General features: G+C 32.2%; 1 protein-coding gene and 1 long non-coding RNA gene across 2 annotated transcripts in view; both read left to right on the top strand.

The window, feature by feature from the left end:
* LOC126869238 (Kv channel-interacting protein 1) overlaps positions 1 to 19,367 on the top strand; it is a 178,251-nt gene that overhangs the window by 49,257 nt on the left and 109,627 nt on the right. The gene's annotated exons all lie outside the window — the stretch shown is intronic.
* Positions 1,527 to 19,367, top strand: part of LOC126869248 (uncharacterized) — an 87,693-nt gene continuing 69,852 nt past the window's right edge. Inside the window, exon 1 of the long non-coding RNA XR_007690862.1 lies at positions 1,527 to 1,758. This is a non-coding gene — a long non-coding RNA (uncharacterized LOC126869248). The remainder of the gene's footprint in view (positions 1,759 to 19,367) is intronic.

Raw genomic sequence — 19,367 nt, 5'->3', positions numbered from 1 at the left:
CGTTCGTGAAAATCTTTACACATCCCATAAAAGACTCCCGTAAAATGATAGTTAAAAATATTCAAACACATGCATAGGGAAAAAATTGTGCTCGTACAATCTTGCCATTCCTAACTGTATTATGTCAATATACTACGGAGTTCTTTTTCCGCCTTTATAGTAGTTCTTATAGGGTACATTATAAGGTACATGGAAACTTTTGTAGTAAAATGTACGAATTTATGTGCCAAATAATATTTTAAGAACAATTCTCAAAGTGCTATATTTGATAACAATGATATTCATATGAAAGATAGTACAATAGATATTAAGGAAACTAGATTTCAGTAGCTGCTTAATTTACGCAGTTCTGATCATTAGGAACATACAATTTTATAAAATATTTGAATAAAAGAACTTTCTTTACTTCGAGAAAGAGAAGAAAAGAAATGCAAAACTAAAAAGTGTAGGCAGCTTAAACGTATACAATTTCATAACGGTTCACAAGTTTGCCAAGTTCGTGAAAGGTAGATCGAGAATGAAAGTGACAGACTGTGATGGAGGTTGATGTAACGCGAGATAAAAGCCACATAAGTTCACGAAGAAGAAAGCAACTGCAATATATCTGGAAGTTCCGAGGGTTGAAAGATCGTCTAGGTGGTTTCAAATTAAACTTTTCCAAAGAACGACTCTTTTCGTACATCTACATATATCATACGTTCTATGAGAGAAAAATTCTATGAATCGCATTAACATATTTTGTAGTAACTATCGTTCCTTATTATTCTTTGTTCCAATCCAATCCTAACTGTAAAAAGTTTCGTTAATCTCATTAAAGACGAAGTCTCACTACAAAATATTCTTCCTCTCTTACATATCTACTATCTTAGCAAAAACTATATCGTTCTAGAAAAAGCTAATGTATTAACGCAATAACTTTTATACACCGTAGTTACAAAATCCACTGATACAACGTACTTCTTAATAAAACAAAAACTCTCGTATATTCGAGAAAAAAAATGTCCTTCCCTCGCCGTTTTAATTTGAACCTACAAATACCTTGCAAGTTAAAAAACTCCGAGTTCCCCTTAAGATCTTTCGTAAGTTCTTACATAGCACGTCTGAACGGCGCAATAAAACGTCAAACATAAACTAAGAAGCTATCTCTTTATGCGGCTCCGTCCGGACTCCATTGGGAAATAAATAACAGTCAGCCCTTGTTATACGTCGTTTAACGGTCAATTATCTTGGGGTAATGCATTTTTTTGGCATTCGTGACGGAGTATGGGGAAGGGGAGATAATAATTAAAGCGGGAAAGTGAAAGAAGGGGAAAGGTGCAATGTAAAATTGAAGGTGTCGAGTGGCGAAGGACCGACGAGGCCACGTTTCGTAGACGTCCCCAGTGCGCAAGGGCGTTGGCGCTGACGACGAACGGTACTGGAAGTGTTGAGGGTGTGGGATCGTGGGGAGCTTTGGAGCTTCATGGCGGGATGCAGAGTGGGGATGGTTTGAGGAGAGCATGGGGTGGGACAACCAGAGACGACCGTACTCTCCCAGTCGTTCAGTCCGCGCCCCGACACGCAATCACGCGCACACTTCTCGTCGTTTCGCTGAGAATCCGAACTTTCCGTTTCCTTTTTTTTCTCTTTACGCTCTCGCTTGTGACTCGAGAGTTCTTCGAGTGGCTGCCACGCGCGTCTTACACCCGCCGATTCTTCTTGTTGTCGCGATTACTCTTTTCCCTTTCAACGTGACGCGACTACACGCGGTCCTCTTTGGTGAGTACTTTCTTTACTTTCAAACTTTCTCTTCCTGTGTGTGCTCGTGTTAATTAAAACATTCGACAACGTCGCGTAACATGGTGGCAGGTCCATTTTCCACGAATTTCTACGTATCCGTCGTTCTATACGGGTTTAATAAAATCGTTGCTTTCACGTTCTGTTCTTTTCTTTTTCTTTATTTCAAAGATATTACTGCGTATTCGAAGAATATTCGTGTGATTATGTTATTGAAGAAGTTGAAACGCGGTGTTGTACGTGGTGATCGAGAATAGAACGCTAGTTTATCTGATTTCGTTGTTCTCCTATTTGCTTTGGATCGTCGATGCGACCGCATTTTCGATACACCGCGTCCTCCGGCTCCATTTGGTTAATGAAAGCTGCGATAGGTGTCCTTTGTCCCTGAAAGTTACAAGCGGCAGAGCAAGTTGTTTCCGTAATTGCAACGGATACGCTAAGCCGTCATACCGAAGCACCGTGAAAACTCTGAAATGAAGTTGTTTCATCAACAGGATTTTTACTTAACCCGGAGACTCGATCACTGCCTCGGGTACTCTTTAAATGGAAAGAAGGATACGCGACAGGCTGCTGCTTTTCATTAAAGTAAGCCTAGCTTGTCAGTTTCACAGGAAATGGGTGAAATCATAAATGACAATGAAAGCGGTCGCTTTGAATTTCATTAAACGTTGAATTTACCCGCGTATATGGAATATTCTTCGGTATTTAGAGACGCGCATCAAAGCAAGATATATCAAAGCTATTTTCTGATTCGTACGCTACGCGATAATCGCGGAAATTTTTTCGCCCATAAAATGTAGCTTTCGTTTAAACTCTAAAAATATTTTAATAATGGCACCATTATTCTTTTCCAAAATTTACTTCTAACTTAATTGATACCTTCAAAAAGAAAACGAAGTTACTCCGACTACTATATTCTATTAAAATTACAAAATAAATATTATATCTCAAATAAAACGATTTTCTTTTATTTTACAGAATGTGTGTACATATTACATATAATACATATTTAATAACAATAATTTATTGTATATATAGTTTAGTACAATTTTAATTAATTTTAAAAGCATACGTTCCGTATCATGTTTTAAAGGATAATCGAGAGTTTAATGTCACGTATTTTCAAAGTATGTACGTACAGCTTCACTTCATCGAATAAACAAATTGGTAGGGTAGTTTATCGCAGTCAAGAAGTTGAACAGCGAGTTTCCGGTTTCCATAACTCAGTTGTGAACATTTTGCCCACTTTACGCGTACATGAATCAATCTTCCCTCTAGGACCATACATACGATTTGATGCTTTCTAAATTCTATGAGCTATATCGAACCTGGTGTTTCAAGTTAAACAGGAACTAATAAAATAATTTATGAAATGTGTCGTACAAGTGGAAGCAATATATTGGAAGATTATGAAAGTAAGTATTCCGCGAAACTTGGTTGTACCAGTGAAAAAGTTTGTGTGCCAACAATGTGAACACCCACTATTCGACTCAGTGCTCCACGAAACTTTATGCAAATTTAAACTTTCTTTCCGGTACTAATAACGTTGATGTAATAACTTGTTTTAGGAAGAAGTTCAATTACTCGAAGTTAATTTAGTTAGTGTGTTCTTCGGTTTACTTATTCGCAAACGACGGGGGAATTATTAATTTTCGCAGTACGTGGGTCAGTTGAACTTTAGCGTTCGATACCTTCGTCTGTATCTACTATAATACAGTTTATTACTATTCTTAATTTTTTCTATAGTTTTTTTGCCTTATATGTCTATTAGCTTCTTATTTTTTCCTAGTTTCTTTGCTATTAGCGCTAAAATTAATAAGAAAATGTATATTATTTATGTATGTATTAAATGTATGTGCAGTTTCAAATTAATTTTCAATATAAATCGTAGATACGTTACAAACTATAATTGGCTTTAGTCATGTAACTACACTGTGTTTTTCTAAAAAATGCAATACAACTTTCTGCTGAAAACAATTATTAAACAATAACATCTGCAAAAACTCCATACATTTCAGTGTTATATGAACTTAATATCAAAATAGAATATTTTTATTTCGTACTTTTATATTATTTTTATATTAAGGCATTTAACATATCGTGTTATTCTCATTTCAGACTTAAAACTTGTACTACATTAAAAAAATTTCATTATGGAAAACATTTCAATAGAGCAAAATTTAAGCTATGCATATATTAAATCCAAACAAAGCTGCGCAGACAAAGCAGGGAACTTATTTACATATGTGTCGTTACTGCTACGATTAATGTCAAAATGTAATTTAATATCTGTATAAAAGAAATTTCTCTGGATTAAAGTAACATTTTTGATAGCAAACTACCAATGTTATGACTAAACTGTTTCAGTTATGTCATATCACTATATTCGATTAAAAGAAAACAGTTCTACCAAAAATTTACGAAACGATCAGCAAATTTACTGGAGAGGCTCAACAAATCTATTCAACTGAATGTAAAATTTATTATTGCGAGTTCCAAATGAAATGTCGCTTCTTTCATTCTTAAATCATCTTCGAATAAAAAGCGCACTTTGAATGTATTTCGTAACGACCGAAATTATATATCGTCGTTGTGGTTGATCGCGTTGAAGATAGCTAAAAGTTTTTCCACAGGATCGTATGTGGAGATAAGGATGAACGCCATTAAACAGAAAAACGGTTTCCGATACGGATGCAGGGCAAAACGCGAAGAAACGTAGAACGCGGGCACCGGGGAAAATATCGTAGTATGTGGGCGCGGTGAATCTCAATTAGTACTGTTCTTTTGATTTTCCCACTGAACTTTTCACCGTGCGAAAGGCGTTGTAATTAAAGTCTTTGGCGTTGCGTTACACGATGGTCTTAATTTTATCACTTGAGACGCGACTGCATGGAGTTTGCTGGTAATTTCGTATTTAGCACCGTTCCGCTAGGCCTGTAGAAATTTACTACGTCTTGGGATCACCTACGGCTTCCCTTCTAGCGTATTAATTACTCTCAACCTGTTGTTGACGTAAGCAAAATGACTTAATCCGACGTTGCAAATTTTTTTCGCTAAATTTGTTACTTGAAAGCCTGGAGTAATTGGTAATATTAAATTGGTAATATTAAAGGTATAGAGCTTTTACTAGTTTTTACTCTTTTACTAGTTATATTATATAGTGTAAATTAAACGTAAGACATCTATAATTCTTAATTTGCGCGCGAAAGTTCAATTTTTATAATTATATTCACCAAAAAATTAAATTTTACATGACCCACTTACTTACTTACTTACAATAGAAAAATTTCTTAATATACTTATAACATCCTAGTTGATATGAATTTACTATATTAATTATCATATCACTTAATTTTATGATATTACAATAATACTCTACATCATAATTTCATAATATTAATTTATATATTGTATATATATGTATAATTGTAATATAATATTTATATCTATATAGTTATTAAATCTTGTATTACAATTACATTAAATGTTTCATTTTAAATTATATTTTAATTTAATTCTAGTATAAATTATGATTAATAGTTTCAGTTTGAAATTATTTTACATCGATACACGTATGTATATTCAAATTTTACTATGAGATTCAGTTTGTGTTCCGATATTTATCGAAAATCAAAGTTTTAGACAATTTCATGAATAATTTTCTCTGGCGTTCGTATTCACGTAGATTTTAATCAAAGCAAAGCTATCGATAATAAAAAAAAGTCACTTTACGTGTTGTTAAGCTTTGGCATTTCATTTCATTCTGCCTTTGGTGGTTTCCTATGCTCCTGTTACTAATTAACATAAAATAATATAATGTTGCGTCGGCGTGTTCAAATATAACAAGAGTAGTTAGTAATGGCATCGCTTATCCTATAATAAATAACAAAATAACGTCAAAATAAAGAAAAGAGCGTGAAGAAAGGAAAAAGAACAAGGACAGAATACGTGCAGTCACCATTAATTATGAAAGGTATTGAGTTCCTCTCCTGTTTCCCAAACATGTACTGCTAATAGCAGTGAAAAATTGAACCAAGGCTGTAAAATGCAAGAAATAAAGTAAAAAAATCTTCGCCATACTTTTATTGTTAGATAATACAGTATTATAACAGGTTGTCTAATATCGAATAGAAATCGTTAATGGAATTTAACGTTCAATAGTACAGTGTTAATAGAAGATCTCTAATATCGAGTAAAACTCGTCAATGTATTTTTATTGTTAAACAATACAGTATTGGTATAAAGGATATCTAAAATGGAAATAAAAATCTTGAAAATCTTGAAAATTACACTATACGTGTAATAGGTTTAGATTTTATTTATTACGGTAAAGATTTAATACATAAATTTTCAAGCTCGTTAAGCACGTTATTAAAATACGTGACGTGATTACAGATACGTCGTCAAGTGGATCGGTTAAATGTAATTAACAAATTATTAGTTAATTAATCAACGGTCGCGGAAGCCATACTTGTACATTATAGTAATTGCCGTGTTTTAATACTTTTATAGCATTTTTAAAGTACAATAAGTAGTTTATGCACACAAACGCACAAGCATGTACACACTCTTTGGTCTAGTATACTTCTATGTCGATATTTCTCGAAAACAAACTTCATATGAACAAATATTCTATATCTTCAACTTATTTTCCGCATAGAATCACTTCTTTCTTCGTTATACAATGATTATTTTTAAAGAAAACAATTAATTTTTTTTGTATAAAACAAAGGGAACTATCGTTTGTTATGAATTCAGACATAAAAGAAAATTAATATATATTTCTGTATACAAACGTTTGGAAACTTACGAACTATAAGTTAAATATCCTCATATTGTATGTATCCCATTTTCAGGATTGTGTGAAGTCAAGATAAATAATACGTATAATAATAATTTATAACAGTTAACAAATTTAAGATAGTCTGTTTTACTGGAATTTCTTTTTCCATTATTTATTGACAAATAAATAGACAAAAGACCTATTTACTATAGCAATCGCAGATTACTTTTATTTGATAATCAAACTTGCACCATTTAAAAATAGGAAATATCACAGATACAGCAAAAGTTTAATCGGAAGCATAATTAACATCGTTAAAATTATTTACGAGATAATTTTCGCCACATATGTACACAAACATTATTTATATGCTGCGATTTACAATACTAATAATAGCCATTATGATAAAGCAAGATTTATCGTGGCCATCAAAATGTTAACGAAAGTATCCACTGCTCGACGTTCATTGTTCCTTCATATATAAATCGCACGGTTTACGAAGTGAAACGTTCAATGTTATTGCAAGGTAGATTACAGCCAGCTAAAATGCCGTTTCGCGTTTCGAAAAAAAAAAAAAGAAAAAACAAAACAAAATAACGTAATGTTTGGCTCCGTTTACGAGGTCCGGTGAACACGGTGATTCTTGCCCTCGAAGTTAACCGACAGAATGATGTGCAAACATTACTTTCCAATCCTGTAAACGGTCGTCCCTGATATTGGATTCTCGGCGAAGTTCGCAACTTTTCCACGGAACGTCCTCTACTCTTTTTCCCACTCTTCGAATCCACCAGCGAAACTTGATTCATCTAACTTGGTCTCGTAGACCTGGCTGCACAGTCTTCATTCCGGTGAATCAACGCAAGAAGAAAATTTTCCAGGAATCGCCTCTTAGGTTCTTCGATTTCTATTCTCTGAAGAATTTTAGTTTGTACCAGATGTTCCCGAGATTCGATAGGTCAGATTAACTCGTGCGACATCAGCTTGCAACATGCGAAAACGAGAGGAAATTCGCCTTGTCAAAGTCTCAAAGAATTTTCAGAGGAAATTGTCCTGGTCTTGTCATATTATATTATTGAAAAAGTTCCTGGAAAATTCCCGTTACTTTAACCAGATTTCATAGTAGTATAATTGCTTCTTAAAAGTTTGCAAGTTCTTCTTTGATACTTAAGAGCGTCGTCGTTGTATAAATATGATGTTTGAATTTCGTTTAAAGAGAAAATTCATGCTTTCAATCTTGCAGGTATGTTGTAGTTACGATAATATTATTGTAGGAATCGAGCTTGAAATATCATTTCAAGTGTATATATTATAATGCAAAAATATTTATTAGTAAAGGGTTGATATTTTATTTTCATTCATTGAAATATATTTGTTTGAAAGTAACGTTCAATTTATACGCATTTGTAGGTTCATACGCTTAGTAATTACATAGTATTTTATTTTCTTTATGCGTGAATCTATTTCGATTCCTTTTATTGCAATTAAATATGTCAAAATAGTATATCCGTTTAGTATATAATACTCCATCACGTTTAATAAACATATACGAAATTTCTAGTTCGACCTAATTTATCTTGTTCTCATTTGGCACCTCTCGTTCGTTGCTGAGTTATTTGAAGGAGTTTTTCAGTATCGCTGGTGTACGGTACGCAAAACTTTTGTGAAAGCTTATGCCAAGGCGGCAATGTCCAAGTTCGACAACTTCAAGGTTTTCGATGGGTTTTTGTAAAACGAGCTGGCTGTTAGAGACATCTTGATGCAACTGCTATCTTCAGTACTCACTTTTTGACGCGGATCGATATTTAGGAAAGAGAATCGGAATGGGGCGGATATCTGTACACGAGTTTGAAAGTTAATTTTTAATGCCAAGATCAAAGCGATGAACCGATATTTTCTTAAAACTGTGCAGAGTTTTAAAACTTTAGAACCGAATGCTTCCGATTACTTCGATATTTCAAATATTTTTCGATTAAACATGTGAAATCACTTTGAGCTGTAACGCTGAAGCAAACATTTTTTCACTTTTTCTTTTACTTGAAGTAACTGATAAACTTATTCTGTTTTCATCTAATCGTATATGAATAATACCTTTCCTCTGATAAATTTCTCTAGATCTTCATTTTTTTTAGTACATTCTGTTGTAAACGTAGAATTGACTGCAATAATACAATTAATAATAAGAGTTTAATTAATTAAACGTTTAAAAAATAACATTGAAAACAGTGGATGCAAATCGGAAGAAATTATAGATGAGCAACATCATGAAAGAAGCATCTTAAGATTCGCTTGGCTGCTGCATGTTGCTATTACCAAACCATCAAGGTACATGATCTGAGAGTTTTACACAGTACTGTATATGTATAGTCAATAATTTATGACTACATCTTTCGTTGGTCCATAAAGTCGCAAACTTAATTCTCCACCAACTTAAAATTTTATAATTTCAATGTTTTATAAATTTCAACATCAATAAAATGTGAAATTAACTTTATCTCGCTTTCTGCGCACACGTGTCACAAAAATCACCATTTTATTTTCATTTACATTTCCTATATCACATTTTCATTTTTTTCTTACACGAAAACATTTCTACCGTTTTCCGTGTTTAATTTCTCTGTTTTAACGTATTTACGATGTGTGAGTAGAACAGAACGAGAAAAGATTACACGGTTGACAGGTTGCCTGAAATTCTGTTTCATTACGTTAAGCCAAAGCTGTTTCATTAAGCCAAAGCAAAATGGCAGCCTAATCCGTGATTTATAAAAACGTGCGAGGACTTGCCTCCATTTGAACGTCATTTTTTTCTTCTAGCAGAGTGTGCAATACTGTGCCGTGTAATTACCTTTTGTAAGCCGGTCAGTTCATTAATCTCGCGTTAATGAAACTGGCCCTACGTACATGGTTTGAAGATCGAATCGATCCCCGTGTTGTGAAGTGCTTTTCATTAACCGGTTGTACACGCAGTTTCAATTAAATTCAGCCAGCATATTCGGAAATTACAAGGGTTAAACGCGCATGCGTTATATTTTTTAAAGGGGGAAATTAAACGCTTCACCTGTGTCCCTGTTTTCAATGGTCAATTGTAAAAAACTAAACGGATGTTTCATGCACAAGAAATGTTACCGTTCCTTCATTCTCCCTCCTTCTCTTTTGTTTCGTTCATATTAGCTTCTTGAAGCTAAGTTTTATTATCCTTTGTAAAGCAGCGGTCTGCATCGGTCGCTTCCTTTTGTTTATCCACGGTTATTTCGAATACACGTAAACAAAGGAATGGGAACAATCGACGAACGCGGTTTCTAATTTAAAAAGAAGGAAAAATTTCAATCTAGGAGACCAGCATTTTACGTTTCGAGTTACGAATTTCGAGTTCTTACAATTTCTCCTGATTTAAATATGCGTTGATAAAAGTTCACTTGCGCGAATATGTTCGTCTCTTGATGGAATTTCCCTGTGTCACACTGTTTGCACTCCAAGAACGTAGACTAACGTTTTGAAACCAGAATGATGTAATTATGGAAAATGAAGCAGTTTTGAAACGTGTAACACACGTATATTGTATTAGATCTTTTTTCAAAGCATATGAAAATTTACAGAAGAAGAGAAATATGTCCAGAGAATGATCGTCTGTTTTGAGAGATAGCAGAAATTTGAAGACGATCATAAAATACTAAATATAAATCTTCCAACTTCCAATTAATTATAGAACATGATATTTATGCTACAAACTCGCGAATACAACTAAAAAAAACGAGGTAGCTAAAGCTTTATTATTATGCTTGCAAAACTTTTTAATTATTGTGGAATATTTTTTTCTCTGTAATTACGGTTTCGTAAATAATTAGAGTTTCGATATGTTAATATATTCATATAAAATATAGCGATACACATTTCGTCGACAAATAATTTGAAGAATGAAAGAGGAAATTCTAAGTATTTTAGGAATTCGTTTCGTCAATTTAGAAGTATTTGCACGATAAACATACGGTTTAGTTGCAGTTTAACTTTTGGAGAGTTGCTAAAGCTCGCAGAGTACTGGCTGCATTGACTTTGAACGTTCGTATCACTGGTATCAGAGATGCCAATTTATGTGGTTTCATCGTCACGTCAATTGGAATTTGTTTCGCATATTTACTGTTACTTCTCTTATATCTTATTCTGCTAATTATGCCAGCCATATTACAATTTCTATTACAAACATAGGTGATTGTGATTACGATAAGTTAAAATATGGAACTAATTAGGATTTAAACAAATTAGGACTTATTAGTACATGTAATAGTGAAAAAAATTGAATGAAGTTATCAAAAACTATTTAGTTTCATATAAACTTGCAAACTAAAACAATTACTGTAAAATATACGATTTTTAACTACTTTTATCAAAAATTTCTTTAATTGGATTTTTTCTTTCACATAAGATGCAAAATTATGATTCGTTACGATTAGCCGGAGAAATGTCATATTATAATAGGAGGAACTGGAATTAACCCAGATATTCCAATCATCTTTCTGTAAGAATAATCGCAAGCTATCTAATTTTACTTCTACCTTTCGCACTGTCCAACATCCGAACTACGAGCTATGTATAATACGCTTTCATATTATATTTTATCTCCCTAACTTTGAAAATAAGAGAACGTAACACAAAAATTCGAAAATCATAGATATCATAAAAGTAGGTCGTAATACCCATACATCAAAATGTACAACTGCAAACTCCCCTTTAAAATGATACTTTAATACAAATGTTCATCCTTTCGCGAAATATCTTAGTTAATAATCATTATACTTGCATGTTGAATCGATTAATATTTTTATGCAACAATCCCTTCTCGAGATAAAAACTCATCGTAACATAAATTAATAAATAATAAGTACACTCATACAGCAAAGTCTCTATTTCTAAATAGCTGTTTATTTGCTGTTTATATAATTTCATATTTTCACAAACACAATTATGAAACATACAACATAAACTTTATTTATTTATTTTTTCACGCTGATAACACTTTTGCACACTTATAATCGTCATATATTTATTTTTACAAAATTACATTCTCTATAGGTAAACACGTAAATATCAATTTATACAAAAACTAAATTAACTACATTATATTTCTGTTCCAATATACTGGTGGCAGAAATAAAACGAGAATAGGTTGGAGAAAGTTACATAAATTTGATCAAGGACCTACCTGTCGGGGCAAGATTCGTTGAATTATCGGGGTGAAATCATATTACAAAGGTGCCCTTGAAAGGAAGTAGAATATCATTACCCCGGTCGTTATTCCTAGGAGGATATCGATACTGTCGACTGCTTACTGGCATAGAGAGCCTACTCCTAGGACATATTTACGAGCTTGTTTTCCAGAAACAAGCCAACTTACGTCGAGTAAAAGTGTCCATCTACGGTGGTCGCCTTGGAGACACCCGGGAATTTCTTGATCCCCAAAGAACGGCGTCACTGACTTTCCGGTCGCCTTTGAGACAAAGCTAGGTCTACAAACGTCTATCTCGCGACCCCTCCTGAATATTCTCACAGTCTTTATCGTGTTGCATAATGCAGCAGCCGTCGTGGATCTTGGTCCGCCTGCTTTGCTTCTATTTCAATTAATGTCCATTGATTCGCAGCGAAGGAGGGAAGTTAGTTACCATTACCTACATACCTCGTATGGAGATTTGCATGAAAATTCACGGACGCTACGATATAACGTTAATCGGCGGAACAGCGGCAGGATATCAACCGGTGCTATATGTCTGAAAGAATTCTCGCATAAGTTCATCGTTATTCGAACGTCGACTATCGTCATATGGCGCATACTTTTCCTTTAATATCGTATCGTTCGAAGGCTTTACGGAAAAATTTTATGGGAAAGTGCTTTGCCGATACGACGAATGCCTCGCTCTTCGATATCAAAAGTTTTATATGCTGTATTTATTACGTCTGTGAACAATAAAACTCAGTGGGTGAGGCTTAATCAGGAATGGATAAAGGCATGGAATTAAATGAGAGGTTCAAAGGAAAAGTGATACATATGGTAGTGGATATATTTAATCTAAGGGCTGTGTGATGAGAAAGTGAAATACGTTTTAAGTAAAAGTATTATACGTTTCAAGCAATTTATCGGAAAATTTAAATTTTGTAATTATAATTTGTCGATAATAATAAATGTGTCTTCTTATATTCATACTTAATATAATGAGGAAAAGAGACGCGATTGTTATTTCGCAAATTATCAACAAATATTTCTTCAATGTCTTTTAAGTTTTGGATTCAATTATATTTCCTCAAATTGGCAGTATCTATAAAACAGAGCTGTTTGCCTCAGATTTCGAATAATCACAATCACATTTAGCTTCCAACATGATCTAAAGAAGTTAAGCGTTAAATATTCACGAGATAGATTGTAAAACTCTTTAGATTTTTCTCCGTCAACCGCTAATTTGGTTGCATCGGAAATGAGCGCCGATTAATTAGGCAGGCAACATGATTAGGAAATTCTTAAAGGTTAATAGAAGCGTGTGCGAAATATCGACCCAGTAGCTTTTGTACAGTAGCATCGCCATACAAATTGCTAACGAACTGTTGACGTTGTAAGGACGTCAAACATTCCGCCGTTTGGTGCATTCTAAAGATTTAAATATGTTTAGGATCGTAAGTTGTATGGAAATAAGTACACGGCAAGAATAATACAGGGGCAAAGTTTTAAAGGAAACGATAATAAATATACACGGAAAACACGAGATAGGATGCAGTTGCAATTCACAGAAAGCTTTTGTTACACCTATTTTCCTTTATCTTCACGTTTATATTGTCTTTTAAATACCCCTTTTGAACATTGTAGTTAATTGTTTGGCTACTTAACGTCCTGGAACCAGTTGCTGTAAAGTAATAATTTCGGGCTCGAATTCAACCCATAAAAATGTTAAAAAGGAACTTGTATAAAAGTTTGTATATCTAAATTGTAGATATTTCCGTATTAAAACGGTTCTTGACATCAAGCGAAGTAGTATAATATTATATTTAAATATTTTGTATAATTCTCCCTTTTATAATATAGTTTAAAAATAATTTGTATATGTTTCATTCTTTTTCTTAATTTTTATGTTATATAACTTCTTCTTCTAACCTCTTTATAAACAATTATCATAAAATTTCTCTTCTTTGTAAATGAATAGCATCTAACGTACAAAAGTTAGAAATTCTTCTAACTAGAATACTTCTTCTTTAATTTTTATTAGAATACTTCTAATAGAAAACTTCTTAAAGAATGAAGTATATAATATAATATCATATAATGTAGTATTTTAAGAACGAGATATATATAAAACATAAAAGTTGTTTCTTTATGTATTTATTAAATATCAACGATGAACTAATTTCGATTCAAGAACGCTATTTAAAAATAGTAATTATTGGGAAATTGTATTTTATATTTGTTCGAAATATCATCATTGCTTCCAATGTTATGTCTTATCTAAAACAATAGTTTCTAATCTGCGAATACCGAAAGTATTTGGAAGTAGCAAATAACAAGGATATTATTGAATTATCAACGGACTGAATGCTGATAGTGTGGTAATAGTATTATGTTGAGATCGATAGATATCTGAAATGAACATCTTTGGACTAACTGGAATTTAGACGTATTTGCATAATACGTGCAATACAGGTGACAATAAATCATGCAGAACTTGAAATTATCAAACTACAATCAACTCTATATGCAAATAATATACCACGTATAACACACGGTGTTAAACACATTGTGTTTTAATACGTAAATTTTGCACAAATGTACCTATATTCAATTACATGTATCGTATTTGATAGGCAAATAAGTTTCACAATCTGTTACTAAATTTTTACCGCATATGCCAAAATAAGATGGAAAAGAGTTGGATGCAGAGTATGATCATTATGTAACAGGTGGCTTTCTATGGCCTTGCTAAGTACCAATTTACACGCATGTAGGTTCTGAATGCATTTTAAAGGATGATAAAATTGAAGTACCGTACCGTTTTCCTTTTGAAACTTCCAAAATTAACTGTGTCTGCAATAGTTGGATGCGTTTTCTTTTAATAGCTGCAACAAAACGTGAAGCGAACGATGAATTTTAAATCGATAGAATTGATTTAAAGAACGATTTTAACAAAACTCGGTGATGATATTGTTGTATTTTTATGAAAAGTATTGGTGTTCAGTTTCAATCGCTTTCCTTCGGGAAATTTTTCCTTTTTCGATCAAAAGTGTCGATGTAGCTATATAAATAAAATTCTGATTCAATGTGATTAAATTTGCAACTTTGCTGATTTTATTTTTCTGCCTTATCGTGAAATTTGTGGAGCATGTAGAGCATGATCGATCGCGCGCATTCTTTCACATGATTTCGTATGCAAAAATGCACCCATCTGTTTCCACGTGAAATTCACCTTACATATGTAGATTGTAGATACGTGTGAATGTCGTATCTTGAAGATTTCCAATGAACTGTCGAAATAAAAACGTACAATCTTGATGGAAAAATAGCTTAATACCTTGCAGAAACGACATGGATTTAGAATTTTCTTCGTTCACAGCATATTTGCATACGTGATCTGATTATTATCTACATATAGAATATTCATGCCTACTTTGCATTCCTTTTCATCCTGACAAAATTCTTTTGTCTGCACGTATTTTAGAATCTTCTTGTATTTTGTATATATGATGCCTCAGGTTTTTCTCAACAAATGAGTTCATTAAATTGCACGAATAGAAGTAATAGAAAAGTATTATGTACGTATAAACATAGATGATAATTTGTTAAGTATTTTATTGAAAAAATGTAACGAAAATATAAAATACTCTGTGTATGAAAATTACTGTGATATTAAAAGAGATCTTTAGATAATGCAAAAAGTAATTACTAATTTATTTATTTTAACAATGTGTCTATAATCGAACGTATAACTGAATATTAGGAAATTTTATTATTTATGTTTAATAAAAGAATTTGCAAATATAACTGTTTATCTTGTCTCTATATTGATCTTTTATTATTCCATTGACTTATGTTACAAAGAACTAAATTACGTGTTAGAAAATGATATGTGAAGTTATATAGGTAAGGGAAGTAGTCTATATAGTTATTTTCTTTTTCTCTTAACCATTATATCAGTGAAACGTACTTTTCACATACTCACACGCAGACATATCACAAATAGACGATTTGAAGGATGCAGATCCGTTTCGGTGAAGAAGCTGCACATAGAAATAAACAGGCTAGTTGCAAGTTTCCTGAATCCTTCCGCCTGCTACTACGAAGATAAGGAATCGCTGTTGGGCGAACGAATAGATAGATACGAGCAATGGGATAAGACGAAACTTCTCATAAGCTTGAGAAATATGGTTCGATTTAACATCAGCAGAAATTCCGAATTATGGATATCAGTAGCATTTCCCAAATCTATGAAACAAATATGTTGCTACCATGCAACCGCGTGAATAAGCGAAAACCGCACGCCAGTTTTATTTATTGCACACATATCCATGATCTTTAATCAATCGCCCTGTGCCTAGACTTCTGGCAATTGATTGAACGACTAGGACATTTTTCAGTCGACACTTCGCAACTATTCATGAATCTTCCAACTGTTTCCAGTCGGTTTACCACTACGCGCCATTTTTCGACATTTCGTGTCGAAGTAATGATAAATCGCATAATTATTCTTGTCCTCGAACAGTTTCTAACAAGTTTCTGCAGCAGAATGGAAAGTTTAAATAAACTGCAGAAATTATAGTTCTCCATTAATCAATTAGGGATAATAACATCATGCAGGACTTTATGTTATATGATTATGATTCTGTACAAAGTATTCTTAAATATGTTGTTGAAAATATTTAATAAAATATTATATACGATACACGTCGTAGCATATGTATTTTTTATAATGTAAATATAAATGTTAATTTTTGTAATAAAATAATAGTTATTCTAAAAGGGAATTGCTATTACTTTATTGAAGCGTTAATAATTTATCCGTCGTTCGTATATAAAATTTAATTAAATGTTGGCAAATGTTCATCAAAATGTTACATAATATTCTAGGTACATTTGCAACATAGAGGAAAACGTTTATTAATACAACGAAATCAAATTATATTGTAACGTGATTAACGCAATTTATCTCAATATTTAGACCCTTGAGCATAACTGTTTATCCGCTTTTCACCTATTGCTCTTTTAAAACTGCACGTCAATAATATTCAACCGAACAGTCGTTCACTCATGTGAATCTAAAATTAATTAGTAGTTTCTATATACATGCTAATGTTCTGATGAAATTTCAGTAAAATTCATTACACTGTAATTTACATTGAGGCTGAATTTATATTAAAGTCTCAAATTTACTGATATTAAATTCTCAGTTGCAAAATTTAGTAAAACATGTACAATAGAGGAAAGTTTTCCAAATAAATTTTATGAAATGATGTTAAAGTTCGTTTTTCATTCAATAGATAACATTCTAACACTATAGAGAAGAAAATGAAGACATTACGAAAGTAAATATAAATTAAAAATTAGATATATATCAATCGAATTCATGATAATTCCTTACAGAATAATACGCCTTAAAAATGAAGATATATAATGCATAAAACATTAAATAATATAATATCTACAATAAATATTTTAATTGTGGTGTAAATGAAATAATAAAGTAAACTTTCAACAATGTATTCTCCTTGTATTTCAGCTCAACAAAAACGTTGCTGAAATTACTGAAGTGATTTGTCCTATTTTTAGCGACAGTGTCGCGATAGATATCACATGTAAAAAGTGACAAACGACATTGTCCAAAAGAGATTTTGATTTTAAAACCAATCACGTTCCAATGGCTGTAAAAACTTTGAGAAACTAGAAACAATAAAACTTACTGAATCAAAGTAGTCGAAAGACGAGAAGAGAGTCATTGATATGAAAAGAGGATACTCCAGTGACTGAAAATATTTCAGTTTTTAAGAATAAAGATACAGACTTTTACACACAAGTCGTAGAGTATGAAAGTGTAAAATATGAAGCTAGAAACACGGAAATTTTTTTATCGTGAACCTTATTACTAGCATCTTTTAATATTCATAATCCTACTATTTTAAATTTTGTTGTATTTATTAGTTTACTACGCTCCCCTTTTTACCTGGAATTTTCCAACTCGACGCTTCGCTTTCCAACATCACATTCCACTCTCCAATTTTTTCGCTTATTTTTAATTCGCTCGATCAATAAAAATCTCGAATATCTGTCCAATTTCCAATATCTACATTAACACAGAAAATAGAAATTCAATTTCTACCACCTACATTTACGTAGAAATTTAATTTTCTAGTTTTTAATGCCTTGTACATATATCGATCTACATCTCTTTCAACAATAAGAAACTTAAGTCTCGTAGATACGAACGAGGACCAGACAAGTTAAATCGAAACTGAACTGACCAAATATCGCTATTCTGTGATAAAAACAGTCGAATTTCGTCGCCAATGCTCGGAATCTGTGTTTTTTGTGATTTTCTTCGAGTTTCGTAAAACCAATGAATTTCTCTTATCAGAATCCAGCTTTGAAACAACGTAAAACGACGAAACGTGCACAGTGAAGATAGTAATATATAGTATGTTTGTATATATGTACAATATGCAATGTACAGCACAAGAGTATGTTTCAAATTAATACTCGTGTACATAACTAATTATTAGACTAGATGTTTTTTTGCTGCATTTTAAACGTGATACATATGTATATTATATATCTTAAATTTAATATATATTATATTTAATTATATATTTATTATATATATATTTAAACAACAATTGTAATTATAATATTTTAGTGTTGCAAGACTATATACTTGCTTAGATAGAACTGATTGCTTACCTGTATACAATGTATGTATATCTATTGCATCCTAAATTCTACATTATATTTTATTAAAGTGAACGTACCGAGTACAAAGATCGTTCACACTTGCGTTATACCAGATTACAATCGATAGCATGACGCAAACAGGATTAAGTCTGACAAATTAGTATTTCACGTCACTATAACATGTTAGAGAATAGAAGAGACTTTATAATAACATTAATAAGTCTATGAAAGCATAATCATATAAAATTACAAACAGGTACGCAAAGCATCGATTTTTTTAATTTCCTGTGTATAGAAAATTTTGTCTCTTTTTAGTGTTATTGTTTAAGATTGTTTATAACGAAGTGGTTGTTAATGTCGTTAGAAAACATACGACCTCTATTAACAATTTGTTAATCTATCTTTCAAGAATAACGTCATTCGTTTGCTTTTAAAACGTAGAATATTTTACGTCTGTAAGCATAAAACTCTTGTTCATCAACAAGGAAAATACGTACACATAGCTATTCGAGAAATGCGATGTAACTTGAAAATGAATGTTATATATTCATTGTCATGAGTTTATGTACATATGTACATGTTTATTTTATTCGATATTGCGTGTTATATCAACATGTGTAATGTGTTGTCCCTGACATAACATATGAGACACATATTATGGAAGAGTGCTTGTGTCATGTTAGATGAATTGAAATTAATGGCAAACGCATATTTCTGTTACATTGCAATTGGCCAAAATCACAAGATTATTAAAGTAGATAACATGACATCAAGATATAAAACTTGAATAACACTTCGAAAACATTCTACTGAGTAAAACAAATTAGTACTTCAGAGGAAAATAAAAAATCTATAGGCGATGAAATTTTCCCATGAAGATCTGGCTAAATGATTAATTGTGTG

The sequence above is a fragment of the Bombus huntii genome, chromosome 9 (assembly GCF_024542735.1).
Source record: "Bombus huntii isolate Logan2020A chromosome 9, iyBomHunt1.1, whole genome shotgun sequence".
NCBI classification, from domain to species: Eukaryota; Metazoa; Arthropoda; class Insecta; order Hymenoptera; family Apidae; genus Bombus; species Bombus huntii.
The sequence above is the reverse complement of the archived record's forward strand: the minus strand, read 5'-3'. Positions and strand labels throughout refer to the sequence as shown.